Source organism: Cryptomeria japonica, chromosome 5, assembly GCF_030272615.1.
Source record: "Cryptomeria japonica chromosome 5, Sugi_1.0, whole genome shotgun sequence".
NCBI lineage: Eukaryota > Viridiplantae > Streptophyta > Pinopsida > Cupressales > Cupressaceae > Cryptomeria > Cryptomeria japonica.
Window position 1 is genome coordinate 893,682,748 of NC_081409.1, and position 6,776 is coordinate 893,689,523.

The following is a 6,776-nucleotide window of genomic DNA, read 5'->3' on the forward strand; positions in this document are numbered from 1 at the left end:
GATGAATCAAATCTTTGAATTGGTCAACAAAACGCATTGTTGAAGGCCCCTATTTCACAAAGTCTTTTGGATCTAAAATTTACCTAACTTGTGTGCTTGCAGGAAGGGGTGATCATTTGAAACAATCCATATTACTAATAAATATTTGTTACAGGTCCTTGGCAAGGGTTTTTGGATTTTTATTATGTGCCTTGTTTTCATAGATTAGCAAACACTTCAATTGGTGCACTAAAATTGAATCATTGTCTTTTGTGTCTTGAGCAATAGGCTCTTTTTGTTTAATCTTTAGAGGGCCTATCTTCCCGTGTGGTCATTAGGACTACTAGTGAGAAGAGAATGACCCAAGTGGTAGCGAGGAAAACCCACCTCTTCCGAACCACTATAAACAACTGTATTCATGGTGAAAACTATGGATAACGTTTTTGATTAGTTCATACTGACACTATGTCTCCCCATAAACCCGTTTGATCAAATTTATTTGATCAGTTGTAGGGCGTAACCCCTACTAGCTGGGAGCCTTCTGTATTTACAGAGATGAAAGTGCCACATGTATGGCCACACAAGCGAATGCCCTTACTAGCACCTTTTTGTTTTAGAAGCCCAAATCCTTCTAGTTGTTGGGACAGGAGGTCGGACCTCTGGTAGTGGCCCACACACATACGGTTCTTAGTAGAGATACAAAGTTCACCACGGGGAGTTTTCGTGGGGACTGATGCTTGGCTGACCTGAGAAGTGAGTGCCGAGGGTGGAGCCAGTGAGGTCAAGCATCTAAGTATCTGCTCTGAATAGCGTAGCCTCGGGGGTAAAACCCCATGTGGGATCAACAACTATTGTCTTGGCCAGCCATAAGAATTGTGCTTGAATTATTTTAAACATTCAAAACATTCAAGACCAAATAGAAAAACATTGTGTCTTTTGTGTCTTCATGTGTATGCAAAACATTTTTTACATCAAACAACACACTTTTCTTGGAGTCATTTTGAGTCTAAACACTTGCAAACATTGAGTCCTCATCAACATTGTGTCCTCTTGTCACGAAAAACAGTCAAACATTCAGATTTGGTCACAACCAACAACTTCACAAATTGGAAAAAATTTACAGTCCAGCAAACAACCACAGTCAGTTTTGGAATTCTTGAGCTTCCTAGGTCATTTCTCCAAGGTTTCATTTAGCAGTCAACCTATCCTTGGGTTTCACGAAGTCCATCATTGCTTCACATCTCACTTTACATTCACAATTGTCTAAACTTGAGTCAAAAGGTCACTTGCTTGTCCTCACTATACTTTGTCAACACACTACATACAACAACACTTTGCTAAGTGGTCCCTCATCAAGGTTTCTTACCTTTGGGTCTCATTTGGTCTTACTTAGAGTCAAGGTCAACTTACCTCATCAAGAGAAACTATCCTCTCTTTGGAAGTCACACCTACTCTACTATATACATACTTGGTCTTACACTTTGGACATTGCAAGTACACCTTAGATTCATTTACATTCCATCCAACCCTTGGTCTTCCATACTTTTTCCATTTTCATCTAGTCTCACACATCTTGGTCAATACCTAGTTCATGGTTGAAACCCGCCTTCAAAAATCTAGGAGAGAAACTAAAGAGGCTCAAGAGTCTGCAAACATGAGTTCTTTTAAGTATGACAATGATATCTTTTTCAATTCTCATCATACTACATTACTTGACATGGATGCCTATAGAAACATTCCAAATGTTGAGAACATGGACACTACAAACAACAATGCTACACACAATGATGATATGGACAACTTTTCAGTACATTCAGCAGATGTGGAAGAATCCATTATGAATCCCCATTTCAATCGATTGGTTGAGGAAATAATGAGGAGGGATAGACAATACTTCTTACAAATGATGGCACAAAGTGGAGCCAAGATACCTCATGATTTTGACATGTCTCAAATAATGGAAAATTGACCTTTGCAACAACCTCACTCCAAAATGGATCAAAGAAGGCCTAATAGTGGAGGCAATAGAGGACCACATATGGTACTTGAATCACCATCATCTTTGTTTCAAAAACTAGAGATCCCACATACACATGGTCAAGCATATGATACTCACCTTTGCAGACCATTATGGAAGTTTTATGGAGAGAAATATGCTCAATCACATATCAATGCTAAGGATCAACCACCAAAGCAATTGGATATTCAAAGGCATGCTCAAAATTTGGACATAAGGAAACCCCGTGTCAAATTTGGGGGCAACACATTAGAACATGACATGCCTATAGAATATGGTATACATGGACAAAATAGATATTTCATTCCTCAACATGAATCTATACCAAGTGGTCCATATATGCAGCATCACTATAGACCTCCTCCATATGAACATGTGTATGATCAATATCATCCATATATGCAACATGCTCCTCCTCCAATTGGTGCCTCAAGCATAGGGTATGGTCCAAGAAGTCGATCTCCACCTAAGAACAATTTGGAGCAACAAATCAGAGACTTACAAAAGAAAATGGAGGACATAAATACACCAAAGCCAACATACACAATGAGAGATATATGTCCTTATCCATTTGACAAGAGCATTCCAATGCCTCCTTTTCCTACACACTTTGTGATGCCTAAGTTTGATAAGTATAGAGGAAAAGGGGATCCTCACGCACACATAAGACAGTTTTTCACAGCCTGCATTGAGGTAGCAGCAGAAGAGACATATTTGATGAGATTATTCCCACAAAGCTTAGGTGATCAAGCTATGGAATGGTTCTCCCAACTTCCACCTGGTATTAAGTCATGGGGTGATCTAGCAGAGGCATTTATTCAACATTTCTCCTACAACATAGAGACAGACATATCAGTCACTACTTTGTGCAACACCAAGCAAAAAGAGGGAGAGTCTTTTGCATCATTTTTACAAAGATGGAGAAATCTAGCCAGCAGATGCTATTGTGAAATTCCACAAAAAAAAATGGTAGAAATGTTCACCCAAAATGTTAACAAAGACATTGGTTATGATCTAAGGAAAGCTTGTTTGTCCACCTTCAAGGACGTCATTGAAAAAGGCTTAGCAACAGAGAAGGTCCTAATTGAACAAGGAGTCATTAAGATATTCAAGGAAAACAAAGATGACTTTAAGGGAAAAGACAAGCCGAGATTTTGGAATAAAAACAAGAACACAGCCAATGATGGTGTTGTTGATGCCAACACAATGCAACCCAAATTTATCTTTTCTGGATCAAGTTCTACAAATATTCAAGTGAATACTCAAACAACTTCCAGATCATGGAGGAAGTACACACCATTGGGCGAACCACTTGAGTCAGTTTTCAAGAAACTGGTGGAAAACAAAATAATAACAATTCCAGATCTACCTCCATATGAGCCAAAGGTTAAACCAAATTGGTGGAATGATGATGAGTATTGTGAATTTCATAAGAGAAAGGGTCATAAAACAGGAAATTGTCATCGACTGAAGAACATCATACAAGATCTTATTGATAGAGGTGACATTGAGATTGAGGGACACTCATCCAATCAAGAACATGAAATGTTTAAGGAACCATTCCCAAAGCATGACAAGGGAAAAGCTAAAGCCACATATGACCAAACCAACTATACCAAAGCAACCTATAACTATGATTCAACTATCAATCACATTTCGATGGACAATTACGTCTCTACCATTATCATTAAGGACAAAAACCCTGAGAATTCTACCCAGAGACCCAAGATTGTCCTAAAAGGTGTTGGATCTTCTTCCGAACCTACCTCTGAATGTCATGTTACAACCCATCGAGGTAAATTTACTTTGCAAGGTGCTCCAGCTAAAAACACTGCTTCCTCATCAACCAAACCTGAGTATGACCTTGTAGAACAGTTAGGGAAGACACCTGCGCTTATCTCCATCCTTGAGCTCTTACGCATATCCCCCGTACATAAAGCTATTCTTGGCAAAATCTTGAGAGACACTGTCATTTCTACTGATTTGAACATGGACTAGTTTCAAGCCATGGTGGGATACCTTTCCATTCCACACTCCCTTACATTCACAAAAGCCGATGACAACTCCGTAAATCAGCCACATAATGCACCATTACACATTGAAGCTTTCATACACAAACATAGGATCAAACGAGTCTTGATAGATGGAGGAGCAGGTCTAAACGTTTGTACATTGAGCACTATTAAACAATTGGGATATTCCAACAAAGCTGTGAATTCTACAAACAAAATTACTATCAAAGCATATGATGATGAAGAGCGTTCATCCAAGGGTACAGTCACCTTACCTCTCAGAGTTGGGCTAGTTACAAAGGATGTGGTTTGTCAAGTCCTAGACCTGGATCTCACATACAACATATTACTAGGATGTCCTTGGATTCATGAGATGAGCGTAGTACCATCTACATATCATCGATGTATCAAGACCACACAATGGAGTTGAAGTGACCATCAAAGTGGATCCAAATCCATTCATATATTGCAACAATCTACAACCTAGATCAGAAATAACAATCCCAGTCAATCAACAAGCTGTTCCTTCTTCAGTATATGTGGATCCAGAATCCTTGAAAGCTTCTATGTCAAAACAAATAGAGCTAAAAGAAAAGTTCAAGATTAAAGGCCTAGGATGTGGTGAGTATATCTTTCATGTTGATCAACTCCCACTATCTCCTATGCAATTCAGTCAATAGGAACAATCTATAAACAATTTGCAAGGAATTGGGTATGAAGCACCTAGTGTTGTGGCTACTAAGTCTGAATGCACATCTCCTCTAGCGGTGCAAGCAACTCTTGATATCAATAGTCCTAAGAGTGGTTCCAGCGAAGAATCTATTGAGCATATCTCTAGCCCTCTTGATAACTCACATAGCCTTATCATATCATCCACTCATTCCATTTCCACTCCACTTCCAGACTTGGATCAACAAGAATTACAAAAGCCCTTACTCATTGGGGATCAAAAATCAAGCTTTGAAAAGAAAAATCTAAAAGTCAATAATAAAGAAAAGTCCTTTAGTCCAAATCAAAATCAAAAGCTATTGGACTCTGCAAAAATCAAGGTCAAGGATAAAAATCCAATGAAAGAAAAAGAGCAAGAGTTGATCTCCCCTAATATCAAAATAACTGGGGGCAAAAATTCTACAATTGCAAGTCAAAAAGATTACTTGTCCTAAGTCTCCATCATGCTATCCTACTTTCACTTCTTTTCGCAATCATAAGCCTTCATCACTCATCTACTTGTTCCACACATCCTTTCCCTTCTGGTGATACATCATGGACCTTTAATGGAGCTTCCTTGAAGGACTTTGTTATCAGGGATGCCCAAACTTCTTCAGGTGACACGCATACAAGCCTGTGTAGTCCACACACTAGTAATTCTATCTCAGTTCCTTCATTGAGGAGGAAATTCAATCAAGCTACATATCATTCAGTCAAGGAACAATGCAACTACAATCACAAGGTAAAGCCTCACACATTTGAGGTAGGTGACTTGGTTCTCAGAGAAAATCCCAAAAATCAGCAAGACAGAGATAAGAAGGGCAAGTTCGAACCAAATTGGCTTGGTCCTTACGTCATTATAGCAACATATGGATCTAGGGCATATCAGCTCTCAACTACAGAAGGTGAACCTTTGGAGGATCCTATAAACAACATGCACCTTCCCAGGTTCTACACATAGCTCTTTGGAATATCCTAAATTCAAAAATACAAAAAAAAAATTCAAAATTTCAAAAATACAAAAAAAATAAAAAAATTCAAAAATACAAAAAAAAATTATAAAACAAAAAAAATAGTTACTTGGTGAAAACCTGGCAAACAGGCGCCTTGTGACACAAAAAACATTGAAAAATCGAAAAAAGTAAAGAGAAATAATTTCGTCCAATGGTGAAAACCACTTCGGTGGCACCCTGGGCAAGTACCATGGTGAAAATTGGGTCACCAGCGCCATGCGTAGAGACATTGCTCCTCCCTCTTTTAGGATTCACTTTCATCCTTTCACTTTGCACACACTCACAACCTATTCATCCATAATAAACTTACCCATTCCCATCATGGCTTGTTATTGATCTACCCAAGATTGGTTCGCCATTCATAATAAACATTCCTTTTCATCCCTTTCTATTCATAATAAATCAGATCCTATCTGTGGCTAAGGCAAATCCTACGTCTAGTGATGGGTGTGGAACTGAAAACATCACATGTTTCGAGGAGTACAGTTTCTTCTAGCTTCCTTCAGTCTATCCATGCACAATCTACAATAAAGCAACATTTGCATCATAGATCCGCAATAAAGTTCCATCTTCTTTGCAATAAAGTATCAGTTTCATGGATTCAGTCAGTTTCAGATGAGATAGCAGCAACAATGGGCTTCAACAAAATCAAATCTTTCAATAGACTCAGACAACATATGGTTCCGTGCTATCTATCGTTTTTGTGAAAGTAAACATTGCAACCACAATCAAATAAGACTTATACAAGTGATAAGAGACACTAAATTTGAGGACTACAGTGGATGTTGGTGTCGAGTCTTGGTTTTCTTTTGATTTTATCTTTTGGTGACATGTCTTTTAGCTTTTTCAGGATGTCTCTGACTAGAGATTCTATCTCCAGGATGTCTTTGACTAGAAAGGCGAGGATGGGGTATCGTCACCTATTTTTCTTTTGTTGTCTGTGGATTGTCTCTTAGTAATGCTATGACTTGTCCAAGGATATGAAGACATTGTGAGTCTAGTGTGAACTGGGGCATTCCTTTTTTGTGACTGTCTTATCTCCATGCA